Source organism: Podarcis cretensis (genome assembly GCF_951804945.1).
Source record: "Podarcis cretensis genome assembly, chromosome: 5".
Lineage (NCBI taxonomy): Eukaryota > Metazoa > Chordata > Lepidosauria > Squamata > Lacertidae > Podarcis > Podarcis cretensis.
The window spans coordinates 34232696-34260681 of record NC_137174.1 but is presented as its reverse complement, the minus strand read 5'-3'; the positions used below and the strand labels follow the sequence as shown (position 1 = coordinate 34260681).

Here is a 27986-nt window from a genome sequence, read left to right as displayed (position 1 = left end):
CACAAGTGGTCATTCAATCTCATACACAGTGTGGGGTGGTGGGCTCATGGCACCTGGGCACACAATCAATCACATCATTAACTTACTTACAGGCACACACACATACTGCTTCTATAGGATGAATACTGCCCTTGAACCGATATGCAATATTGCATAATTTGCAATATTGCAAATTAACAATGCAATATTGTGAATGTTTACTCACAAGTCCCACTGCGTTCAGTGGGATTTTCACTACTGTGAGTGTGCACAGGATTAAAGCCCTAGCATGTAAAATATTTCATTTTATTCAAATATTCAAACTGACTTTATATTTCTTGTTTTCTTTTAAAAAACAAGTAAATCATAAAATGTGAAAGATTTATACAATATGAAGAGAAACCAGAGTACTCTCATTTAAATATCTGTATTACTTATATACCCAATATACATATATTGCCTTATAATAATATATATTGTATTATAGTTTTAAGCAATGATTTTGGTTTTGGGTTTCCTTTTCATTCCCTTCACTGCATTTCTATACTGAAAATTTTCAATAAAATAGAAATATTTAAAAACAAGTAAACAAACAAATTGTATGATACCTGCATTTCAGGTTATGTTTTATGTAGCAAACATTGGTTGTTGTTTTTTAATTATGTGTTTTTGGTAAGAAAAGAAATGTACCTGAACTCTTTAGGGTCACTTCATTTCCCAGAAGAGTATGTTGTTTCATTGCAACTGGATGCATTCTGGAGGGAAAAAAGCAAAAAGAGATAAATGAAACTATACAAAAATTATTCCCATCAACAGATAGTGAAATATTTCTGCAAAGGATTAGGCTGCATCCCCCCCCCCAAGTTAATGTGTAGCCTCTATAGGATCTTTGCTGATCATTAAATCCTAGTCTGAACTGGTTACAATATTACTTAGGCACATACTTTCTAGTTGCAGTAATAAGATAAGTTCATGATCTAATAACAATACATGCTGTAGATGAAGGCTTCCATGTGAGTAACATCATTCCCCTTTTGGGTAGATTAAGGCTGCAATACTATGCACAGTTGTTGTTGTTTTGTTGTTTAGTCGTGTCCGACTCTTCGTGACCCCATGGACCAGAGCACGCCAGGCACTCCTGTCTTCCACTGCCTCCCGCAGTTTAGTCAAACTCATGTTGGTAGCTTCGAGAACACTGTCCAACCATCTCATCCTCTGTCGTCCCCTTCTCCTTGTGCCCTCAATCTTTCCCAACACCAGCGTCAGTTACTTAGGAATAAATAATCCTATTAAATTAAAGGAACACTTCTGAGTACAGATGGTTAAGCTTCAAAAGGAACCCTCAATTTAACCTGGAAATAACTTGAGTTGAGTTCTTCCCCCCAAAAAAGAATTGGAAAAGATTAGATAATATTCCCCAACCAATCTGAGGCTTCATAAATCCCTATGAAAAGGATGCTTTACAGCCGAAAGCCTAGAGTGGGGAGGAGGTCATTCTCCTCCATGAAGACCTACAGGGTGTCTTTGACTATCCCTGCTGAGGGCAGACTAACAGAGCTACTGAACTACATTAAACCTGTATGGGTTATAGGGGAAATTCTACAGGTGCAGAACTATGGATTCCTCTCTAGATAAGGTTTCAGTCTATGTTGGAGAAAAATTAGGGGGCATTTGAAACTTGTCTTTCTTTCTTTGTGGCAGGCTTTAATGAGTCCTCAAAGTTCCTGCCTCAAAGGCTCACTCAAGAGAACATCACTGTTACCTATTTCTGAGTAGGCATAAATAGAATTGGGCTGTATTTCAGAGAAAGGATAATTTGATTACAAAGAATATGGCCTATTATAGTTTTCACTGGAAAAAACACAAAATTTATTATAAAATGAAGAAAACAAATGTGTGTGTGCTGCTTTAATTTTTCTTCTTTGGGAGTCATTTCACATACTCTGAGGCAAATCATCCTGAAACTAGTGGGGAAAAGTTCTTTTTTATTCTTTAAGACAGAATAGAACATAAAAAGACACTTTCATTCATTCTGAGTGCAGATGCAAATAAAATATTACATCATAGTTTTACGTGCAAAGCTTTATTGATTGCATATTTCCCAATGGTATGTGTATCATTTCTAATTTGATTTCTCCCCAATCTTTTCTTGCACCACATCAATATCATATGTTCCATACTCTTATGGATGCAGAAACCAATTTTAAAAGAAGCATCTGTATGGAAATTATTGAAGACACTCAATGACATCTAAGTTATTTTCCCCTTTGGAAATTTGAAACACCCCCCCCCCCAAACAAAACATAGCCTAAGGGTATCTAACTGCATTTGCACATAAATGCCACCCCCACCCCCAATCATTATTATATTGCAGGCTTCCATCTCTTGCAGCGAGAGGGAAGCTGTCTTCTGTATTTATGTTACTTTGTGAAATGTCATATACATGGCCTATGTAAACATCAACACATTACTTTTGAAAGGTATCCTTTTTTGAGGATCTGCAATTCTTTAGGGACCATAATGAATGCAAATTATATAGGGAGGCTGCAAAATGCTAACAAATGATTTTATCTACCATGGCCTAGATCTTAAAAACAACTAACTCACTCCAAAAGGTCTTGTATTTATCATACAACAGCTTCCAAGACACCATGGCAATTACATTCTGAAACTGTGAGGAGTTTCAAAATTTATAAGGTGGGTGGCGGGGGAATCCACTTTTTAATCCTAAACCCTTAGGCATTTTTAATGTCTTAAAGGGAACATGAGTAATGTCATGCCACATTAGACCAATAGTACATGGAGCTCAACTTTTTTTTTTATCTAACCATGACTAACCAGATGCCCAGGGCAATTCCTAAGATGACAACACCAATCCTTTCATGTGTACCTGGATAACACAGGTTTTGTTCACATTGCTCCATAGAGAGCCAGCATCCTTGTAGCTAGGGCAACCTGCAGTATTGGGTAGGTAAGTAGCCAGGAGATGAACACAAGTGGCAAATGGTTTCAGGGCAAATATTCAGTGGAGGCAGCAGTGAGCAGGTGGGGAGGGGGCACAATTCATCACCCCACCAATCTGGTGTCTGAGCCAACAGGCTAGCCTCAGATCATGGCAGGGCTGGCCCTTATGAGGCAAGTCCTTACGTAGGGCTCAGCAAGAAAATGCCCTAATACCGCTTCAGCAACAGTCAGCTTTAGGGTGAGCCTCATTTGGAATCAGTAGTTCTAGCTCAGTTGTAAGGTCTGCCTTTACTAAGGGGGGGGGGGGAAAGGTGTCTCCAATTACTTGTAAAGTGTAGCTGCTCCAGCAATCTTTTACTCCACCACAGCAAGGGAGTCCCTTATTGCATTCCAAGTCACAAGATGACAATGCAACATATCTGGGACAGAAGTGCCCTAGTAACGATTGGGCTTCTCTTGGGGACATGCTTCTGGGTGCGGAGCTACATGCAATGTCCTTTCTTATTCAGAGTCCTTATTCTCACCCCCTGAAAAAACGGAATCCAGTCCCAGGCACCTGGCACATAAGATGCTACTCTGTGAAAATATTTTTTTACAGGCTAATTGTGCAGAGTGTGAAGAACTCTTCCCCTCCTTACACTCATTGCATGTTAAATGTATCTTTGTTGCATGCAGAGTTCTGAAAGGAAAGGATTCTGGAGCTGTATCAAAAAGAGAAACTGGAGCAGAAGTTTGTGATCCGCCCAGTCGGTAAATGATGCTACTCGACCACGTGTTCCAATATGAATCTTTCCAGGCATTAATAAAGATCTTCATCAGAGTTCCTTCTCCATCTTAGCAATGAAGTGGGTGTGACATATGGCATTCATTATCATGGCACCCCAGCTGTATAATGTTCTGCCCCAGGGCCTACTGAGTAAAAGGATCTCAGGTTCAATCCCTGGAATCTTCAGGTAGGGCTGGGAAGTACTCTGGTATGAAATCCCAGAAAGCAGTATTATTAAACTGATTTGTACAATGTGAAATTCTTCGTTGTCAAATATTCCCTGTTGTCACATGCATTCCACACAGAACAAAACCCAAGGAATCAGCAAAGGTGCTAAATGTTGGTTAATGAGAACACCTTGCACCCTACATTTTGAAACTGGAGCTATTCTCCAAATATTACACAGTAATTCTTTTTTTTTTAACTTGGAAGCAAATCCCACTGAAATAAATTGTAAGTGCTTCCCATCATCATTATCATCAAGTTTGTTTATATTCAAATAGCACATTGAACCACTTGAATAGCCAACAATACTCAAAGAGTTTGAGGTTGCAACATTCAGATGAAGTAATATTAGAGCCATGAAAATGTAAAGTTCAATGTGGATTCAGTTCTTCCTCCTAAAATAATCACAGCAGGAAGAACAGCTCCAGCAGTTGAATTTTTATTTTGTTTTCCCCATGCTGGGTGAAAGTCACAAGATCAACATAGAGTTTTAAAAAATGATGTGCAATCACCAGCACTCTGGAAGTATCCATAAGGCTACCATCATTATCAGGAAGCTAATGAGAACACTCAAACATATTTAAGCCAGCTTGTTTGGGAAAATGCTCACGTGAAACAATACACAGTTCATGCTCTTGATCTTTTATTCTCATTAACAACGGTGATCAAGAATAGACAAGGAGCAGCTATGCTCATATAAAAAAATTAAACAATTTCAGAGAGTGCAATTTAAGACAAGGGAATTAGAGCATGACTTGCTTTTTTAATTATTCTCACTTTAAAACAAAATGATCAAAACAAATTCCTATTCTGACATTATTCTTCCTTGATGTAAATCTGCTAAACCTCAGAGCCTGTAATGATCTCAGTTGTTCCAGAATCAAGATAATTATCTGGATAATATGCCATTTTAAGGAAAGTTGGCATTTGGAAAACATGATTTGATGAAAGAACTCAAATAATAGGACTGCCTTCTACACCATAATTTCCTCCCTAAACAAGCTCCACAATAGACAATATTTTCCTATTCCTTGCCCCCATACAGGAAGGCTCCTGGTTGTGTACAGTTGCATCAGCTTTGTCTCTCTTGAGATCATTTTAATGGATGTACAGCCGTACCCTGGAAGTCAAACGGAATCCATTCCGGAAGTCCGTTCGACTTCCAAAACATTCAGAAACCAAAGCATGACTTCTGATTGGCAGCAGGAAGCTCCTGCAGCCTATCAGAAGCCACGGAAGCCCCATTGGATGTTCAGGTTCCATAGAATGTTCACAAACTGGAACACTTACTTCTGGGTTTATCGCGTTTGGGTGCCAAACGTTCGAGTACCATGGTGCTCAGGATCCAAGGTACGACTGTACATTAGCCTGATTGATGTTAATATAAAAATGCTATTTGGACTAAAATGTGATAGATGTAAGAAACCCTTGCCAGTGGTAGATGTGAAATGGATCTAGGGGTCTTAATAGACCACAAGCTTAACATGAGTCAACAGTGTGATGCAGCAGTTTAACAAAACAAAAAAAGCTAATGCTATTCTAGGCTGCATCAGAGGTACAGTGGTACCTTGGGTTACAAACACTTTGGGTTACAAACTCCGCTAACCCGGAAGTAGTACCTCAGGTTGTGAACTTTGCCCCAGGATGAGAACGGAAATTGTGTGCAGGTGGCACAGTGGCATCAGGAGGCCCCCATTAGTGAAAGCATGCCTCGGGTTAAGAATGGTTTTGGGTTAAGAACGGACCTCTGGAACAAATCACCCTATTTTTCACTCCATAAGACGCACCTAGTTTTTAGAGGAGGAAAACAAGAAAAAAATATTCTGAACAAAACAGTGGATGTATAATTTTTGTGGTTCATGCTGTGGCCACAGACATGTGATTTGACGGTGAGTTTGGGGTAGCTCAATGCAAAAATCCTGAGGATCCATATGGATCCGTGCTTTGTAACCACATTTTAAGTGGGGAAGGAAGGCAAAACACTGAAGGGACAAGGAGCACATCTGGGGTGTGTGGAGAAGGAGCTTTTCACCAAGCTGATCTGGGGAGGAGGGAGGGAAAGAGAGCACGCTCACTTTAAAGCAGCCAAGTGGACAGGAGCCACTTACACCCGTGTAAGCGGCTCCTCTCCTCTCCCGCTTTGCTCCTTTAAAGTGAGCAGGCTCTCCTTCTCTCCCTCCTCCCCAGCTCAGCTCGCTGAAAAGCTTTGCTGCTTTTCAGCAAGCTGAGCGGGGAGGAAGGAGGGAAAGAGAGCGCAGTTCCTTTAATGCAGCCAACCGGACAGGAGCCGCTTACACCCATGTACAGTGGTGCCCCGCAAGACGAATGCCTCGCAAGACGAAAAACCCGCTAGACGAAAGGGTTTTCCGTTTTGGAGGTGCTTCGCAAGACGAATTTCCCTATGGGCTTGCTTCACAAGACGAAAATGTCTTGCGAGTTTTTCCGACTTTTTTTCCCTTTCCCCCCCTTTTTCTAAGCCGCCAAGCCGCTTATCCGCTTATCCGCTAAGCCGCTAAAAGCCACTAAAAGCCGCTAAGCCACCAATAGCGCTAATCCGCTAAGCCACTAATGGGCTTGCTTCGCAAGATGAAAAAACCGCTAGACGAAGAGACTCGCGGAACGGATTCTTTTTGTCTTGCGAGGCACCACTGTAAGCGGCTCCTCTCCTGCTTTGCTGTTTCAAAGCAAGCCACAGAGGAGGGAAGGAAGGGGAACCATGGATCCTCTGCTCACAACTGAGGCAGAATCCCCCCGCCATCTGTAGGCATTCGCTCCGTAAGACGCACCGAAATTTCCCCTTACTTTTTAGGAGGAAAAAAGTGTGTCTTATGGAGCGAAAAATACGGTAAGTTTGTAACCCGAGGTACCACTGTAGTGTTCGGTTCATGGAAAGTAATATTTTATTCTACCTTGGTCAGTTCAGACCTGGAGTACTGTGCCCACTTCTGGGCACCACAATTGAAGAAGGATATTAACAAGCTGGAACATGTGCACAGGAAGACGACCGAGATGATCAAGGTTTTGGAAACCAGGATGTATGAGGAATGGTTGAGGGAAATGGGTATGTTTAGCCTGGTAAAGAGAAAACTGAGAGGAGATTGGATAGCCATCTTTGAATATCTAAAAGGCTGTCACATGGAAGATGGAGCAAGCTTGTTTTCTCCTGCTCCTGAGGCTAAGACCAGAATCAATGGATTCAAGTTCCATGAAAGGAGATTCCAACTAAATTTCAGTAAGAACTTTCTGATGGGAAGAGCTGTTAGACAGTGGAATGGACTCCCTTGGAATGTGGCGGTGTCTCCTTCCTTGGAGGATTTTAAGCAGAGGTTGGATGGCCATCTGTTAGGGATGCTTTGGTTGAGATTCCTGCATTGTAGGGTGCTGGACTAAATGACTTTCAATGTCCCTTCTAATTCTATGACTCTGTAATAGGAAGCCAAAGCAGCAAATAATTTCACACTGCCCAGATGTGAGCTGATTTCTCTCTCTGTTTTTTAATACAGCATATTGGCTTCATCTTAACACCCATTATAGCTTCCTTGTCCCAGGAGTAACACATATAAATGCACAGTAACATTCCTTAAACAACCTGTTTAAGAGAGCAAAGAGGTCTCTAAATAAACAGTGCTCTGATAGTTCTAAAATATTATGTCTTCCTAACACATTTGCGAAGCAGTGTGTCACTGCCTCTTCTACGTTTTCTTAAATGAAATTTGAAGTCTGCTAAATTAAAAGTCGGCATCAAAGCAATGTAACTTGTAGGAACAAATCACTCTTTCTATGAAATAAAAAAAAAATCTAGAAGTTATCTAAGGATGAGTGAAAACAATGGCAGAAAGTAATGGCAGATAGAGGGTTTATGAAGATTGCTAATATAAACAATGCACAATCTGTGCAGGTTGAACTAATAGGCAATCCCTATCTAAGGAATCCTTCATTTTGTGGCTACTGAGAATGCAAAGTCTTCATTGGATTTTTTTTTGTGGTACATGCTGGTACTTCCCTCTTGTTTCACAGTACCCCCCCTTTCACTATATAGCATTTGAGTTTTCTATTAGTACATAAATTGTTATTTTATTTTAAAAAGTGATTGCAAAATAAATTGTTCTTCTGATAGGTTGTTTGGTAGGCTGTGTTGTTTCACCTCTTTCTTTAACTCAGTGGGATCTAGCCTAGCATAGCTCTTGATGCACAAGTCTTTTGTATGCTTGTTGGTATTTAAGCAAGCACAATATTTTTTACATGTGGGAGCAGTCAAATAGAGGTGCCTGCAAATTAGATCCTTCCAGTGAAATAATAGTGAAGTATGTGAATATATGTATGTTTCATATGCTGAGCAGACAACATCTAGGACTTGGACTGATAGCTCAGTTGGTAGAGCATGAGACTCTTAATCTCTGGGTCAAGGGTTCGAGCCCCACATTGAGCAAAATGATTCCTGTACTGCAAGGGGTTGGATTAGATGACTCTTGTGATCTCTTCCCACTCTACAATTCTATGATTCTATGTCAGGAAAGGGTGCATTATGTCATTATCACATCCAGTTTTTCTGTCTTCTTTCTGGCATCCCTATGTCAGCAATGTTGTCATTAAACCAACAGAACAAGGCAAGAGATTGCCAAGAACCTCTGAAATATGTGGTTAAAATGAACTCATTTGAAAATAATGGAAATATTTCATTAATACTTGATTGAACAGCTTATGGGATTAATCTTTTTTTTTGTCTTAAAGTGGATTTTTTTATATATAATTCCACACTTTTCTCCTGCACTAATAGTTTGAGCTATGACCATTTATGAAAGAGAGATAAGTCTCTGACGTCCGCTGCATTCTACAGTGAGAATAAAATTAAAAATGGGAAAGGAAACAATTGTTCAAATTAAAGCAGAATAGAACAAGTCATTTCTTAAAGAGGTATGAGAACCAAAGGGTAAAGCATTTACTGAAGTCATGGCACTAAACTTTAAAATACCCTACAGACTGGATTACTTTAATTCCCACTTAGTAAAGTTTACATAAAGGCTTCCCTGCCAAATGCAATGGACTTATAAGTGTGTTTGTTTATGGGTTTGAATAATGCATTGTCTGTGTTGTTGTTAAATTGATTTTTAGAAAGTGTTGTTTAAAAGTGCTAATCTTTAAAGGACACAGCATTTGGTATTGGCTTTAGCTGCCTCTTTTTATCTCTTCCTTCAACCTTTTTTATTTCTTGTATTCAAAGTCCATTTATCCTTCAGTGAAGTCAGAGTAACATCTTAGTCTCCTACCCATTCTGTGAGCTGGTTAAGCTAAGGGATAGTGACTAGCTCAAGGCCATCCAATATGCTTCCTAGTGAACTGGAGAAGTGAGCTGAGATTTCCTACATCCAAGCCCATCCAAACAGTGATTTCCAAATAATGGGTCATTAGGAGAAATTTAATAACCATGCTGAGTGCATCCATCACTCTGTGCAGAGACCACTTGTAGCATTGACACTGCCCCCCTTGCCATTGTATGATCAGTGATGACATCTTAAGGGCGGAAGCAAACAGTGTGATTCCCTTATGCAGCCTTTACAACAAGAGAGAGGCTCAGAGAATCCTAGCGTTACCATTGCCCAGAAAGCACGAGCTTTCTGACTGAATGGGGAAAGGATAATATAACTGACTGATTGAGCAAAAGGCAAGACTGCACAACAGCACAATCTTAACTGTGTCATTCTGTTGGAAGTAGGACACACAACCTGTGTTTTTGCAGCTGACTCTCTGGAAATCAGATCTGGGGTAGTGGATTTTGCTATTGGTGTGTTTAAGCCAGTTCAGCACACAGCCTGAGGGCCACATGCAGCCCTTGGTGCCTTTTTGGCGGCCCTCATCAACATCTGACCACCCACAGCAGCCCTTGTGCTTCCTTCCCCAAATGTGGTGCTGGGCTTTGGGAAGGAAGTGTGAGGGCTCTGACAGGGTCCTAGAGGCCTCCTTCCTTGTTCCCAGAGCCTAGTTGGTGCTTTCCCAGCTTAGGGAAGGAAGTGGAAGGACTCTAGGACCCTGCCAGAGCTTCATGCCTCCTTCCCAAGCCTGGTCCTTCACTTAGCTGGCTTTGGAAGTCAGCACAAGGGCAGGGGGTAAGGGGCATCAAGTTTTTGCCTTCTTCCCTGCTCCCACACAACAAGTGTGGCCTTCAGGTTCCATGTCAAATTATTATTGTGGCCCACTTAGTATGAAAAGTTGGACTGCCTTGGTTAAGCTGTCTGCTTCAATCTGTGGCCAACTTGTTTGCTCGTAAATAAACTCAAATATTACGAAGTATCTAGCAATCACTTCATCCAAAGGAAAGAGTGGTTTACAACAGTTATACATATGATTAAAAAACCATCAAAATATTTAAAATCAGAGCTCAGTTAAAAACATGTATTCTTAATTTGGTGTATTCTGAATTGCTTGTATAAACCTGATGGATTGGAAGCATTTTCAGCAGGTGTTTAAAGGTTGAAACAGGAGGCACCTGCTGATTCTTTATTGGCAGAGAATTCCACAAGACATGCCAATGTCACTAAAGGCTTGTTGTCTTGTTGCGGATAAATGAGCCTAACCAACTGAGAAAATGACTAACAACACGCCTGCAGACAATCTCAGTGATCAAGCTGGGATACAAGGCTTTAGGCAACCTAAGACACCCTGGACCTAACTTCTTCGGGGCTTTGTAAATTAAAATAGGACCTTGAACATGGCTCAGTAGTAAATGGAAAGCCAGTACAGATGTTTTAATAACGGTGTCAAATATTGTCGGCGATCAGCAGTCTGGCTGCCATATTCTGCATGGGCTGGAGTTTCTGAACCAGGCCCAAAGGCAGTCTCACACTGCAGTAATCCAGCCTTGGAGTTATCAAAGCGTGGACTACAGTGGCGAATCTGACAAGGCTAGTAAAAGGCACTGCTTTTCTTTAGTGTAAACTGTGTCTAACACTGATGTTTGTGTGGTGCAAAATGCCTAAGTTCTCTCACAGATTTGCTTTCTTGTTCATCAACATAAATTATGGGAGAGGGGATTACTGGTTTTGTTTGTTCTTGTTTTATTATGTATTTTGAGTTTTTATTTTGTATTTTTATGCTGTGAACCACTCTGATATCTTTGGATGAAGGGCAGTAAAACTAACTAACTAACTAAATAAATATTACAGAAAAATACTCTTTCACAAAAATGGCTCTTTCACCAGCTCTTCCTTCTTAGCTCTGGATATCCTTGGGCCCGGGGGTGCACACATTCATACTAAGTCATGATTTGGCTTAGTGTTATGTGTAGACACAGCCAAAGTAACTAAACAGGTAGAATTAAGAACACTGAACTGAAGTTCCCCTTGAGGTGTCCATATCCATTTCACTCACTGAATTTTTAAAAACCTTTCAGGACCTGAACTTCCCTGCACTCCACCGCAATGAAAAGCTGTGTGTTTAAATAATGCAGGTTTTATCATTCATCTAAAGATTCATATTCAGCATTCATCTGTACCACAATCCTTACAAATCCCTAGAATCTACATACATGCAACTTAAATAAAAATGTGACATATAAAGGTCAAACATGTATAGAAAATAGACCATTAGGGACAGTTCAGGAATCAGCCAATAAAATGCGGTACAATGAGCATACAATAGTTATTTCTACACTGTGCCATTAAAAACCCCATAAAATGATTAATTTTGGGGAATTGGGAAAACATATTGTAAAATTTAACTTTGCCTATAGCATTTCTATATTAAAATAAAATAAACTGTACCTTATTTGCATTTCTTCACCAGAGCTCTGATGGCCTGAAAACAAGAAATACATGTGTTTTTAAGTCTTTTGTTTACATTTTTATGTACTAGCTAAAATATATATAAATCTGCTTATTACTATCGCCGTTTACAGTTTATTACAGTAAAGTTTTACTCTGCCTCCTAGGGCCAGAATTGGTTTACAAAATAAATAAATAAATAAATATAATGTCTTGGAAGATATTTTACACCCACATAGTGGATGCTTTAATAAGATAAATAATATGGAGATGATGCTCGAGGCATTCCTTCAGACAGTCTGCATATTCTAAGCAAGCATTTGTCAATTAAGGATCCAGACAACTAATGCAAGATTAATGCATCAGACACAAAGATATACACAACATGCATAAAACTCAGAAGCAGTTTTAGCCCTTCAGGGCTTTTACTTCCTTACAAATCTCTTAGGACAAAATGTATTCACATCTGCAGTTCATACATTTGCATTTCTTCAATATTGTTTAGTCATATTAAAAAAGAGAATTTACATCCAGATTGAATTTGTCTCTTCCTTCATCCCATTACAAAAAACACCCTGGAGTATGCCAATAATACAGCTAATTCCTGATAGCATTCAAGACTAATTCACATTTGCATGCACATGTATGAAATATCTCCGCTGAAAAGTATTGTGTCTGAAGTGATGCAAGAGTTCTACTTGTGATGTGTGCTCTGCAATAGCTGTTTTCATCATTCTACCAGGACATCACAAAGGCCACAGTGTTCATGTTGGGTATTTTAGACTCTGGACCTTATGAGAAGGGTGGCCTTTTATATGATCACTAACTTCAAAACGTGGTAAGAGAATCCTGACTGAACAAAATTCTATACAGTGGTGCCTCCGGTTGCGCACAGGATCCATTCCGGAGCTCCATTCGTATCCCGAGATGGGCGTATTTGGATGTGCCATTTAGGTGCATGCGCACAGCACGGTTTATTGTTTCTGCGCATGCGCATGGGGTGAAACCCGGAAAAATACCGTATTTTTTGCACCATAACACTCACTTTTTTCCTCCTAGAAAGTAAGGGGAAATGTCTGTGCGTGTTATGGAGCGAATGCCTGCGGGTGGTGGTGGGGATCTGCTGCAGTCGTGAGCAGAGGATCCATGGTTCCCCTTCCTTCCCTCCTCCGTGGTTACAAAGCATGGATCCACATGGATCCTCAGGATTTTTGCATTGGGCTACTCCAAAATCACTGTCAGATCACATGTCCGTGGCCACAGCATGAACCACAAAAATCATATATCCACTATTTCATTTAGAATATTTTTTTCTTGTTTTCCTCCTCTAAAAACTACGTGCGTGTTATGGTCTGGTGCGTGTTATAGAGCGAAAAATACGGCACTTCCAGGTTTGCTGTGTGCATATCCCGAAGGATACGTAACTGGAGGGGAACATAAGCAGAGGTACTAGATGGGCCTTTGGTCTGATCCAGCAGGAATCTTCTTACACTACCACAGAATATGATTAGAAACATTACAATCCCTCCAAACAAATTAACAGTATTTACATAATTGACAAAGTCTTGGGATGCTGGAAGGATGGAACCACTGCAGCATTTTCAAATGACTCTTAAAGAATAAAGGCATTCCCGCTTGCAACATGTGCTCATTGAATGCAGCTCTCCTGCCACACATTTGCAGAAGATCTCAACAGAACAAATGTACACACAATTAATAATTGTTTTTAGCACATAGGAAGTCTATGTGCACATCTATGCTACCATACAGAGTTCCAGACACACTTGCTACTGACTGTCCAATTTTTTGCCTCTTGTTCTGGTGTCACATGAGAGTGAACAACACTAAACAGAGCTATTCAATGATGTCAAGATACCACCTTAGTACCCCTCTTGCTGTTTAGAAGGTAACTCATTTGTCTTCACCTGGTGGGTCACAACCCACTAATGGGTCATGGTCTGATCTAGTGTGCGCTTCAACTACAACATTTGATTTGATTAAACATTTGATTAAAATAATGTAAGAAATGGGTCCCCAGTGCTTGTTTCAGTTAAAGTTGGTTCCCAGGTCTGGGAAGTTTGAAGGTTATTGCAACAGAGACTTTATTTTGATAATGTTCTGTCCTGATTGGACTGAATTTGCACAATTCTTTTCAGTGCTTGTGCATTGAAATTAATTGAATAATTCTGATGCTCATGTGAGGTAGGTATGAATTGATTTGTTACTCCTATCTTGCCAACAAAATGACAAGGCCGTCACAGTCGTGGCTTTTAATTGGAGTCACTGGAGTCATTTATTGCATTATGCAATCCATTCAGTCAAACATTACTGTCATTAAGCTACAGGTACAATATCATATAGATTCTTTCACATCGATTGCAACAAAGAGAAAACTGCTCTACAGAATCACTTAGTGATAATTGGTTAACCAGCCATTTCAACTAAAACTACTTTTTATGGCAGTGTCAACTCTGACACTCAGGAGACTCCAGATTTTCTGTTTACACTGTGTTCAGTGTGGTTTTGTGCTCAGGTATAAATTCATTTTCAAATGAGCTATATTTGCAGGCACTGTACTCAATTTTTGAACTTTTTAGATCACTGGGTGATTCACAAGCCTGAATTAAGGGTGATTTAGAATTACTTAAAATAAGTACCGTAAATACAATATCTTATTAACACCATGAAATGAGTAAGCTGGAGGACGTTGTGATTGGGTTTAACCTATGCCCCCCATTGTCAGATTGTTCACCTAGAATGATGCAACGAGCCCCACACCAATAAAATAAGTTGCGTTTTTCAAAAAACAAAAATGGACAAAACACAGATATAGAACAAAATAGACTAACAAAGTGATCAGTCTTACTAATGTATGATTACTTGAGTGGCTCTTCCCAAATGGTAGACCAGCTCTCAGGAAATGAATTGTGGGAAATAACTGTTTTTGTTCCTGAAGGATGTTGACATTTCTGGCAATCAGTTTGAAAGATAAAAAATCCAAAGCAAACAACTCAGCCGTTACAAGCACCAAGGGGAAAAATGTACCGTATTTTTCGCCCCATAGGACGCACCGCCCTATAGGACGCACCTAGATTTTTGGGGGGTGGAAATAAAGGAAAAAAAAATTATTTCCCCCCCCAGGCACGGGGGGAAGCCTGAGCTTCCCCCGACCCCAGCCCCCAGAACAGGCTGCTGCCTGCAAGCCTTGCGACCCCAGCTGCCGCCCCAAGCCTCGCGCGCCCGACAGGACCTCCCGCCGGGCGCGCGAGGCTTGTGGACATTTGCCCGGAGCACAGGGCTTGCTCCGCAGCGCGCCCCGTGCTTTGAGCTGCAGGGTGCCGCCTGCAAGCCTTGCCCACCCGGGGGGAGTTCCCCCGGGTGCACGAGGCTTGCGGACACCTGCGCGAAACATGGGGCGTCCTCCGGAGGGCACCCCATGCTCCGCGCTGCAGGCTGCCGCCCGCAAGCCTTGCGTGCCCGGGGGAACTCCCGCCGGGCGCGCAAGGCTTGCGGATAGCTTCCTGAAGCCTGGAGAGCGAGACGGATCAGTGCGCACCGACGCCTCTCGCTCTCCAGGCTTCAGCGAAAGCCTGCATTCGCCCCATAGGACGCACACACATTTCCCCTTCATTTTTGGAGGGGGGAAAGTGCGTCCTATAGGGCAAAAAATATGGTATTTCTTTTTCTTAAATGCTGGTATATATTGAGACACACACACACACACACACACATCCCAGAACGGCTGCATAGAATACACTTTGGAGGCAATTGTTAATTCAGTTTTACTAAAATGGACTATATAAGACTTCATCCTAGCTTTGGTTTTACTGAATATTTCACTTACATTTTTCTCCCAAATATTTTATCCCACAGTAGAAAATAAAAATATATAAAATGTATCTTCACTCTTAACAATAGCAAGCAAAAGTCCTTAATACTTGGAATGTTTAGCCCAGGTCAAAATCCCCACTCTGCTGTGAAACTCGGCATAATTTACCTCAGGGGTTTTTGTGTGAATATAAAATAGGGTGGAGAGAGAACCTTGCACACTGCACTGAGCTCCTTTAGGAAAGGGTGGTGTGGTAACCCATGGGTTTGGAAAGAGTGCTCACTGTGTAGGGAAAGCCTGCTCCAATACCAGGAAGCAGAAGGAGTGAGGATAACTTCAACAGTTGTATTTGTTGGTGAACAACAGAACAACAGCTCAGCATAGCAGCTAGGACTTGTTACACAAACAAAACTAAGGTTCCAGCTTGTTCTCAGCAAGCTATGGAGGAAAACACACTCAGAGACGGGAGGAATTTACTACCAGTGGAATATGAATAAGTAAACAAACAAACAAACATTACATTTCCCCAAACCGGAATGCCCAAATCCAAAAATTATGAATTTTTAACTAGAGATATAAAGGAGTACTATTTAATTCTGGCAAATTGTTCTTGAGCATGTTCTCATTATTTTGACAGTTTGCATTGAATATATGCTATTTCTAGTCAATATGTTTGGGTTTCTCAAACAATTTGTGCATATTCTTACATTTGGTATGTTGCCAGGTTCTCCTTGCTGTCATGTGCGGCAACAAGCTGCAATCAGCAAAATACAAAACAGAAGCAAACAAAAACAACAAACATACCGAAGACGTTGAACAAAAAAGAATCTAGGTTCAGATAGTTTAATTAGACTTTGCTTAATTTGTTTAGGCTGCATTGACTCCAGAAAACTAGCTAAATGAATTAAGTGAAGTCAATCTAATTAAGCAAATTTCAGCATTGTCAAAACAAGACAATTGAAGTAAATGTCAATTTCTGAGCATGCATTTCTGATGGTGTGGGGCTTGAAATTTAACCAGTTAACAATGATAATCCACAGTAGCCTTTTTCTTCCAGGACACCTAAAGCTGGCAAACACTTAACACCTTGAAAAGCACAGGATACATTATAAATATTGGTTGAAATGCAATGGGTGCCCTTGTCCTCACAGGAGGGCTTCTGATCCAGCAGATCAGAGAAGGGGATGCCATTTTTGCCAGTTCTCTGTCTCCCCAGCACACCATGAAGATCAGCTCCAGAGACTTGAGGCTCCCTACAGAATGGAGTAGAAGGTGACATCAGTAAAAAAAATCACCTCCTACTCTCCAGTCCTTGGATGCATCCACTGAATGAATAGCCCTTTGTGAGTGAAAGGGTCCAAATGAATTATATCCCTAAATTAGGCAAAAGTTGTTGCTTAACCTAAAACCAAACATTCAGTAGAGCAGTACTATTAAAGATTACTGGGTAATTATCCCAACTGCAATTCAGAGAAAAGGGGTATCTGTGTACCACCTCCAGTTTCAGAGGGAGCACAATTGCTAGGGAGATTGCTGTGGTTCTCAGGGTCTACTTGCAAGCTTCCTTCGGGCACATTATTTGTCACTCTGGGAATAAGATACTGGCCTAAATGAACCTTTGTTCCTATCCAGCAGGACTCTTGTGGATAATGGCTTTCATGCTAGGCGCAGGGTGTTAGGGAAAGGACCCATAGGAAGGAAGAGTAAGCTATAGCAGGTTTAAATAGCTCTCCACACTGGCTACTGGGAGCCCTCTCCTGAATCACTCTGAGACTAGAGTCTCTAGTGTGCATTGCTTGCCTATTTTTAAGCATTGGTCTATAGAGTTTGGAAGCCTGAAGCCCTATGCCATGTGCTCCAGTTGCAGAGTGTAATATCACAGGAGCAAGCTATTCGTCTTCAGAGTCCTTTTAGGTTTAACTCTAGTATCATCAATACTAGAGACAGGAGATGTAATAAAAATATTAGTTTCATTATAATGAAAGGCACCCTATGGAAAAAAGAAACTGTGGAAAAACTCTCTTCCCTAAAGTCATGCATGCTTATATTTGTTACCCCTGATATATTTTTCAGAATTTGAACTGACAACCCTGTAATATAAGTTCTCTCTCCAACTATAAAATGTATTCACATAAGTGAAGCACACCATGTTTCAGGAGACAAAGACAAGGAAATATAAAACAGACCAAAAAAAGTGGGAAAACGCGGCAGTATTTTTGCCTTTGTTTTAATTTTGAAGACAGCATGTAACCTGCTTTTATTAAAGAAATTTAACATCAATGCCTCTGAGATGCTTTTGTTTTGAATGATGGGAAAGCCTGTGAAAAGCCTGCATTTTTCAAGTGTGGCTAGGTTTAAACTTTTTTAACTGAATATTTGTGCATGTAAAACTTGTAAAACCATGTAACTTGCTGCACATTCTTCATTTCTAAGGAGCTTTATCAAGCCCGGGCAGCAGGACACAGTAGAGGCTCATCTTGTCTGAAAGTACATGATGTAGAGTTTAGTCACAGAGCCCCAACCCACAAGTCCATCAAAGTGGAAGATTTTGATTAAGTTTAGAATAGCAGGCATGGGTGATGGTTGCAGATTGTTCTTCCCATGATAGAGCATTTTGCTCTCTTAGTAGATGCAAGCTGCAAGCTGAACCCTGTGTCAGAGGCGGCTTTAGAGAAGTGCGACTGGTTTGGCCACATTGGGTGCCACAACAATGCTGTAGAAGAGAGTGCAAGAGACAGGGGATGCCGACTTTTAGCGTCACACAGGGTACTGCCAAACTTTGAGAGCCCAAAGTCCACCTCTGCCCTCATTGCACTTGCTTGATTCAATTTTTATCCAAGGACTTTGGCTTGCAGGTCAAGCAGAAAACATCTAAATGAGTAAATAACTGGTCAAGTTACATATATCAGATTGGAATTAAAGAACCTTTTAATGAGGGTGAAAGAGGAGAGCGCAAAATACGGTTTGAAGCTCAACATCAAAAAACCGAAGATCATGGCCACTGGTCCCATCACCTCCTGGCAAATAGAAGGGCAAGAAATGGAGGCAGTGAGAGATTTTACTTTCTTGGGCTCCATGATCACTGCAGATGGTGACAGCAGCCACAAAATTAAAAGACACCTGCTTCTTGGGAGAAAAGCAATGACAAAACTAGACAGCATCTTAAAAAACAGAGACATCACTTTGCCAACAAAGGTCCGTATAGTTAAAGCTATGGTTTTCCCAGTAGTGATGTATGGAAGTGAGAGCTGGACCATAAAGAAGTCTGATCGCTGAAGAATTGATGCTTTTGAATTATGGTGCTGGAGGAGACTCTTGAGAGTCCCATGGACTGCAAGAAGAACAAACCAATGCATTCTGAAGGAAATCAGCCCTGAGTGCTCACTGGAAGGACAGATCATGAAGCTGAGGCTCCAATATTTGGCCACCTCATGAGAAGAGAAGACTCCCTGGAAAAGACCCTGATGTTGGGAAAGATGGAAGGCACAAGGAGAAGGGGACGACAGAGGACGAGATGGTTGGATAGTGTTCTCGAAGCTACCAGCATGAGTTTGACCAGACTGTGGGAGGCAGTGAAAGACAGGAGTGCCTGGCGTGCTCTGGCCATGGGGTCACGAAAAGTCGGACACAACTAAACGACTAAGCAACAACAACAACAACAACAAATTGTATTATGTCATGTGAAAAAGAGAGTAGTGCATTATTAAAGGGTAGGAATTTTAGGGAGCAATCCTACTCTCAACCCGCCTGCAAGCCCAGTGGGTTTTAATGGAGTGCATGGCAACTGGGACAGAAAGTGGAAGCAGGCAGATTGCTGTGCAAGACTGAAACTGGATCAGCTTTCTTTTGAGGTCCAATGCAGTCATCTGCCCTACTGAGCCTGATACAATCAGCCCTAGAAAAGTCAATTTCTGCTGGCTCCTAGTGATGGTGATCCCACTTGTGGCATTACCACCTACATTTTCAGCAGGTGGAAAAGAAAGCTCTACACTACAGTTGTTACATGGGTCTCTCACTCTGCAGCTGGAGGTACATCAGATCTGGACAGGGGGATTCCTTCACCCAATCCACCTCACCAGGTATGTCAAAAGGAGCTTGGATGGCTCTGTTAGATAGTGATGTATATTACATTTAACAGAGCAAATGTCTCAGCTGATATACTGTAAAACTGTTCAGTAGCAACTGACCAAAAACCTCTAACAAAACTGATGTCTCATTATGACTCTAGATGATGTATATATCACTGAAGAAATATTGAATTAACCATGGTAGCTGACAAGTACATTAATATCTTACATGCCTATTAATTTTTTTCCTAAGCATTCATTTAATGACCAATCAATATTAAATTACAAAATAGGAACTGTCGAAGCACATTAAAATTTACTGCTTATTGGATATATTTCTACATTTGGACTAATCTGAAATTATACACACCATATCTGAGTTTAGCCTTCTTCTAAAGCTTTACTTCAGTGTTTGTAGATATAGATGTCAGGATATATTCAGCCCAGCAAATATAGCTATTTCAACATCAACAAATGTTCTAGATTTTTGATAGTTTTGGAAATAAGATGAATAATTTTGTCTAAGTCATCAAAATATTTATTTATACATTATTTTCAACTGAAGTAAACAACGACTTCCTAGCCAAAAGTGTTTTGCCCTAGATTAGTGCGTAAATTTTCTTGATTGTGCCTTTGATTTTGCTAGATTAAAACTGATTGCAGCTTGTTAAATTGACAGACTAATTTTCTGCTTTAAAAACAGAAACAACTATTTTGAATGAACTGACACTGTATTTTGCTATATGACATGAAATTAACCATTTCTTTCCCTATGCTGTAAACAGCAGCAGATAATTACATGCTCAAAGGAAGGATTAAGAAGAAACCAAGTGTTCTTTGTCCCTCTCCACTGAAATATATTCCTGTAACCATAAAACTGTGGCATAAGTTCCAAAATCCTAAAGCAAAGCACTTTTACTATTTCATTTTACTTGAACTGCCACCCAATTAAATAACGCTTGGTGAGTAATCATATACATGTGGTGAATGCTCAACAAAAAGCCAACTTTTTAGTTAATCAAAGGTTTTTAATCAAACAATGTGGCTGATTGGAACTCTACTGCAGAGGCAGTGTCATCTAGTTTAGTCACTAGGTAGCAATGGACCTCACTGTATTTGGGTGGAGCCAGGAGTTTCTTGTGTTGGTTATATAATGAACTTCTTGTCTAGCTTCCTGACATGTGTTCTTTGAGCATTTCATGGCACTTGCCTTGGGGATCACACTACCCACTGAAGTTCCAGGCTCCAACATAAAACACATTTCATTAGATACAAACAAACAAACAAACAAACAAACAAACCTACCTACAGGCTTTCCCAAAAGGATGAGTTGACTCACGGGCAGAATCATATTCTTTTGGAAACTGTTTTCATCTGTCTTTATAATTTCATTTTTATTGTTGTATATTGCAATGATATTATCTAACGTTTGTCCATCTATAAACCTTATGAATTAATAAATAATAATAATAATAATAATAATAATAATAATAATAATAATAATAAAGTTTCCATAGTAGCAGTATTACATGGATATATTTTTACATAACACAATAGCTGAGCGTAAAAACTGCAATGGAATGATGGGTGAGGAAGATAAACTTCTTGACCAAAGGTCCAAAAGTATTAAGATAATTATTTGATCACAATAAGCACCAAAACAATTCCCACCCCCATGCCAATTTATTATCCACTAAGGAACATGATAAATAAAAACTATACTGCAGTTTCCCAGCTATTGCAAAGGGCTGAATCAGCTAATCTCTAGACCCACAGCTGGTTTTTCAGCTCTCCAGTCTGAAAAGCCATTTACACCTAACTGCTGCTCAACCCCTGGCATAATTCATTCTGCCTGTGCCTGTGCAATATTCAGTCTTGGCTGTATGGGTGAATTTTGATGGGTTCCCTAGTTTTGCATGTGTCTAAAGATCCATTGGACGTGGGTGGCACTCTGGGTTAAACCACAGAGCCTAGGACTTGCCGATCAGAAGGTCGGCGATTCGAAAGCACGTCAAAGTGCAAGTAGATAAATAGGTATCACTCCAGTGGGAAGGTAAACAGTGTTTCCGTGCGCTGCTCTGGTTCGCCAGAAGTGGCTTAGTCATGCTGGCCACATGACCCGGAAGCTGTACACTGGCTCCCTTGGCTAATAAAGCGAGATGAGTGCCGCAACTCCAGAGTCGGTCACAACTGGACCTAATGGTCAGGGGTCCCTTTACCTTTACCTTTAAAAATCTATTACCTTAGAGACTCTCCTACTTTCTAGGTTCAATATGCATCCAATCACAGTTGTGACACTCTGATTAACAGTAGCAGACTCTGAAAGTGTCCATACTGCAGAAACAAACATTTAAGCTAAAATTGGTTCACAGGATTTGGGGGTGTATTTAAATTGAGTTTTGTGTGTTTCACTTAAAGTATCCCACCTCCTAAAAGAGAGAAAATGTTATTTTATACTTTTGTTGCAGGGATAAATGATCTTGCAAGGACAGAGCTGATAGTTTTAGAATTATATATGTTACTTTTAGGGATGTAAGAAAGCACTGTTTGCATTTCACCCTGTGTTTGTTACATGCAGCAATGTGTCAATTTCACAACAGTCTCTCTACTGCCAACAACTACACTATTTATCTTTCTGTAGCTAAATTACATAATTTACGTAACTTACATAATTAATTCCATAAATTACATTGTCATTATGTTATTCTAACACATTCACTTCATTGCAAAGGAAACAAAATGCAAATAGTGGTGGGGGAATCATGATCAATTATGTAAGTTATGGGAATTTTTAGTATTCAAGACTCTGCAAAAGAAACTCAGCAAAAGAATATCATATATTCTAGCTTCTATGATTAGTTGAGACATAACTGTTCTTCACATTTGTAATCATTCCCATTAGTGCTGGTTCTCATTATTCTGTGACTTAACATTACTCCATTAAATTTTGTAGTTCTTCATTGTAGTAACAGTTTAAAACATTTATTTTTATATTAATTGTATTCTATTATAATGGTAATTAATAAATAATGGATTTAATTTAGTAACTGAACTCTAAAGTAACCCCAGAACATCACTCAGTAAAACAATTACATGGTAGAATGAAATTAGATCAGTAATGCAACTTTATGGCCATTCAAGCAAAAAAAACAACCCAACTTATGTAATGGAGCTACTCAAGGAAAAAGTTGTGAAACCTATCAGAATGTGTTTCATAAAAGTCCAAATACCATCCCAACTGACAATGTTTATCCAGCTTTGAAGTTTTTTTTTCTACAATCAACTGATATATAAATTTTATGAAGCAAAGGTGGGAATAGCTCAGGTGTATTTGCAGACAGCAAATGGTAAATTAAAATACGTTTTTATTGAGCATATTTATCTGTCTTTCTATCTTTCAATGATATTATGACAACATAGGTTTTCTGGGTAGTATCCAATAAAAATTAAAGCAAGACTATAAAACCATCAAAACTAATACAGCAGAAAACTAGTAGCAGAAAATAAAACCAATTTAACAGAGCTCAGAGCAGCACCTAATTGTCTTGGATTTTAAAAGTACAAGAATATCCAAATGATATGAAAACTACTCAAAGGGTTTAATATTGAAAATTCTGAGAAATGCCAAGGTCTCCAACTTTTGCTTAATGGTTCATAACATGGGTATCAGGCTAGCTTCTCTAGGGAGACTTTACACAAACATAAAAGTTCTTCTTTCTTACAACTACTCATCATACCTAATTTGATGTAGACATCTGGAGAAGGGCATCAAGATCCCTTCAGATCCCTTCAGGGAATGAGATTCAATCCCCTGGAGAAGATGACTTCAAGATCCAAACCGGCATATCTGGTATACTAAAACCGACAAATCTATCACTCTCTCAGCTAAATAATTCAAAACAGAGTGGCGCTTCATTAGCAGGACAGAAAGCAAAATTTAAGTTGATTGACAGTGTCTTGGGCTGTGTGCAGATTCCTGTTCACTCTGCATCCAGTGAACTCCCACCACTGACTTGGGAAATGATCCACCCATATTAGCCACAACTCATATCTATCCTGGACCTATCCTGCCTATCTTAAAAAATACTGCATTTTGATACATTTATCCCAAATCAGCTTTGATCTGAATTGAGAAGAAGAATAACCTTGCTGTGCTTTAAACCAGTAAATGTGTTTACAGTCTTAGATTCAGGGGATTGAATCTCATTTCTACTAACCCCTCAAGCCCGGAAATGCAATGGTTGTTTATCAATATATTTCAGCAGATTTATATCCTGCCCTTCTCACGATTCTCAGGGCAGCAAACAACGCAAAAGACAACTACAAAAATCCATTCACAAAACATTAGCAAGACAGCAAACCATTAATTGCTAGAGGCAGGAGCTATATATAAAAACAAGAGGTCAGTCTGCTAAAGATGCACCAACGCTGCATGCCATATACTTGCCAGAACTTGTATTGACTAGGCAGTTGAAAGCATGAGGCAGAGAGTTTTAAATTTAGCCATGGTCACAGAGAAGGCCTGATTCTGCATCCCAGCCAGTCACACCTTCACCACTGTCAGGATGTAGAGAAGAGCCTCACCTGTTAATTTTAAAAGAGTAGGCAGGCTATTAAGGAGCATAGCTGTCAACTTACAGATTTGAAAATAAGGGACCAGCAGCCTCAAAAATAAGGGATCAGCAGCCAAAATAAGGGATTTTCCCAGCACAGGTATGTTCAACTTCTGAGCCCCTCCAAGCCAAAGGCAGAAAGCCCAGCCAGCAGCCAAACGAAGCCTCAAGCAGTGGTTCCCACAGCACAGCAAACTGGCAAAGGGGATGCAGCAAGGAAAACCACCGTCACCTCTCTGCTGGGAAGCACTGAGCAAAGGCGAGTCCCCAGGCAATGTGGCCAATTTGATTGGCACAAGGCATGCAAGCTCCACCCCCAGTCGTTCTTAGATTCCTTATTGGGTGAGCAACACAGCCAAACAACACAGTTGGAGCTCCCTCCTCCCTGGCTGGCAGGGAGGGAGGGAGAGGAGCTGCTTCCTTTGAAACCCGGGAAATTTAAGGGACATCATCAATAAGGGACAGCAGCGGGACACAGCGCTGGGATAAGGGACTTTCCCGCCAAATAAGGGACAGTTGACAGCTATGTTAAGGAGGAGATGGCACTACTTTTACAGTCATCTAGAAGAAAAAGAATATATTGTTGTGAGTTTGGGAGTGGGGGCCAGTTCCTTCTAATTCCCTGGAAACAGCAAGTGTTAAAATCTAACGGAGGATCCCATTGTTGAATTAGCCAGGGAAGGGTCTACTTGCCACCTAAGTACCAGCACAAGTATAGTCATTAGTATATTAAAGGAAGTTTCTCTGTGCCAGAGGGGAAATGGGTAGGCCCCCTTCATCACATGGCTGGTAGTAAGAAGGGCAATAGCCAGAGTCATGTGAGAGAGCTGGGCTAGAAGCAGGCAGCAACAAGAGAGACAGAGCCATGCTTGATTTCGTAGCATTATAGCTCACTATTTAACAGGAACAGACAGGGATTGGAAGAGGACAGCAAAATGTTTCCTAACACATGGAATCTAAGTTGCGAATGATCATAATATATGAAGCTATTTAAGATCTATACATATTACATAGCCTAGAAGTTAAGACAGGGGCCTTAATGTACAATTTTCCATGCTCTTTGGTGTATGAATGTGTTTCTAAGGGCCTTTTCTTAAGCCAAAAATCATTTGATCTTGGAATATATTGTTATAGCTCTGTATTTCATGTGCTGCTCGTCACTCTGGATAATTTACCTGTGAAGTGGTCAGGAAAAAACTCATTAGTAAAACTAAAATTTCATTATTTTTTACAATATTTACACTATGCAAAAAAAGTAAGAAAAGATAAAAAGAGATAAAACAAATTAAGTTTTCTACGGAGCACAATCTCATATATCATCCTGTACTGTCAGATTTGTTCCGCATCTCTAATTCTTTATTCCACTGTTTGAAATGGAACAGGTTTTGCTGATTGGTCTTATGTCTGTCATTGATTGTTACACCCTTCTATTTCCCTGCATACTTGTTGTAGATAATATTATGCACAACAAAAGGCATTCATCAGCTGGCATTTTCACAAACTTTCTCTGAAAGACTATTTTAATTATAATCATATTATGTTTTCTAGTTATTCAAGAATACAATTTTCATTGACTCCAAACTGTCCAGTTTTGCTTTGATGATTTAAATAAGGCTTGCTCTGGCATAACATTTGTACAGCCATGTCTAATGAACGTTTCCTTAGAAATAAGTCATAATGTGTGCATTGGGACGTATTCTCAAGCAAGCATGCATCAAATTGCTGACTTATTTTCTTTACTTGTTTCTTCAGGACCTCTATAATTTTTCACCACTTCCTGGTTCATTATTATGAGGACATTTCTCAAATATGCCACAGCACAATGTGCCAGTGAAATAATGTTACTACATTTCATGAAATTCCAGAGTCTCTGAAGAAGAAAACATCTGTAAATGTATTATGTATTTAACCTATTTTGAACAAACTATGTATAAATTGCTGGTTGCAAGAACCTGAGTCTGCCAGATGTTCAAACAAAGAAAGAAACAAAAGGAAAGATCCTGCTGTGCCAGTTGATGTAATCTGCATTAGTAAAGCCTGATCATATGATATAGCACCGCAAAGAAAATTACATTTGTAGGAAGTTTTCCCCCAATTGTCATATGACACCGATCCCATCTATCCCAAGTCAATGTTTTCTTCTTCTTCTTACTCTTGCCAGATCTACTAATTAGAACCAAAACATGAAGCTGCTTTAAATCGTGACAGCCAATTGGTTCATCTAAATCCCTGCAGACAGAAAACCAAATGTGAGGGAGAATGCTAGAGGTAATTTTTGTACAAACTAGCATTCAATCACATGAGTATCCCCCAGCATTCTCAGGAGCCCAGAAAATGGACTACCATCTCAATGATGACTAGACCTCAGGCACAATTATACTCTAGACTCTGTAACTGGAATCATCAGAACAGACCCAACATTCAACATACAATGTTTAGAAGACACTAAATTGATCTACGTAAAGCAATTCTTTTTCCCCTGTGGTAACTATAGAAAGCTGCCCTTCAGGCAGGTTTTTACAGTTGTGTTTTGATGGCTTTTGTAGCTGAAATCTATAGTGTTGGTACTCAGAAATAATCTGCTAAACAACCCCTACAGAGAACATTTTGCTGTAACAATACGTTTCCCCTTCTTAATCTCTTAAATTGCAGAAAACCAACAAATTCTGCATAGAACAAATTCTTCCTTAAGAATCTGAGAGCTATGATCTGGTCAACATTATTTACATTTAGTCACAGGAAGATTATAACAAGCAGGGGTGGAATTTGGTAATATGGCATCCCTTGCGAAGCCAAAATTTTATGCCCTTCCCCCAGATGGTGCAACAGGAGGCTAGCACTCTCTTCTTCTCCCCATGTCTTCTCCTGTCCTATCCTCTCCTCTCCATTTTTCCTCTTCTTTTCCCCAGCTTGATTCTCCCTCCCAGGAAAAAAAAAATCTCACAAAGAAAATCGGAGGGAGCTCTTTGGATTTTCTAGCCATCTTTCTCAAGCATAAAGAAAAATTCAAAGTTTAGAAATTGCCTCCTCTTTTCTCCAAAAAAGAGAGAAAGCTGTTGACTCCTAACGCAAACCATTCACCATTGGCTCCCAGTCTCACTACCTGCCTTACTGTTACCATGCATAAGAGAGGGACATGGGATGGCGATAGTCCTGCCTCTTAGTCCACCTACTGTGTGAGGGAACCGATCTCACCACTCCCCTTTTCTCCACTCTGTTTGATGCCTGTGCTGGCGAGCTGGCACTGCCATAAATTCGCCCCTGTAATAATGCATATTTCTTGCGTTATAATATATTCACCTTAGTATTTCTCAGATTCTGACTGTCATTGGATGTAAGAGGTAGGACAGGTGTGGAAAGAATAATGGAAAAAATGAATGGTCATTACATGGATTTATTTATTTTTTATCTACGATATACTTGGTTCCCTACTTGAAATGCACAGCTTGCCCATAATGTCATGGTGAAGGTGTATTTAGCTTGGCTGGAACAAACTAAAGTGCAATTTTAAAACCAAGTATGGCACTTTGCCTTCTGCAAATGCTTCTGAGGTAAATGGTTTGCTGTAATGTCAGACCAGCCTTAAAAGAAAAGAAAAGAAAAGAAAAGAAAAGAAAAGAAAAGAAAAGAAAAGAAAAGAAAAGAAACCTCTGCAGAAAATATCCTTTAGGCCCCAAATATTCTTACTGAGTCTGCCAGAGAAGTTCTCCCAAGCCACATTTGGAAAAGAACTTTGGGAACTCATTAAAGCCTGCTTCTGAAGAGAGGTGAGGCTTAGAAACACCT

At 40.1% G+C, this 27986-nt stretch overlaps 1 protein-coding gene across 15 annotated transcripts in view; it reads right to left on the bottom strand.

Moving 5' to 3' along the window:
- Window positions 1–27986, bottom strand: part of PCDH15 (protocadherin related 15) — a 647566-nt gene that overhangs the window by 408848 nt on the left and 210732 nt on the right. For 14 of the 15 annotated variants that reach the window (XM_079976223.1, XM_079976213.1, XM_079976221.1 and 11 more), the window contains 2 exons: window positions 11692–11725; window positions 670–734 (listed from right to left, as the gene is read on the bottom strand). The exons of the other annotated variant lie outside the window; for it this stretch is intronic. The gene's annotated coding sequence lies outside the window, so the exon portion shown is untranslated. The remainder of the gene's footprint in view (window positions 1–669; window positions 735–11691; window positions 11726–27986) is intronic. 15 annotated transcript variants of the gene reach the window in all.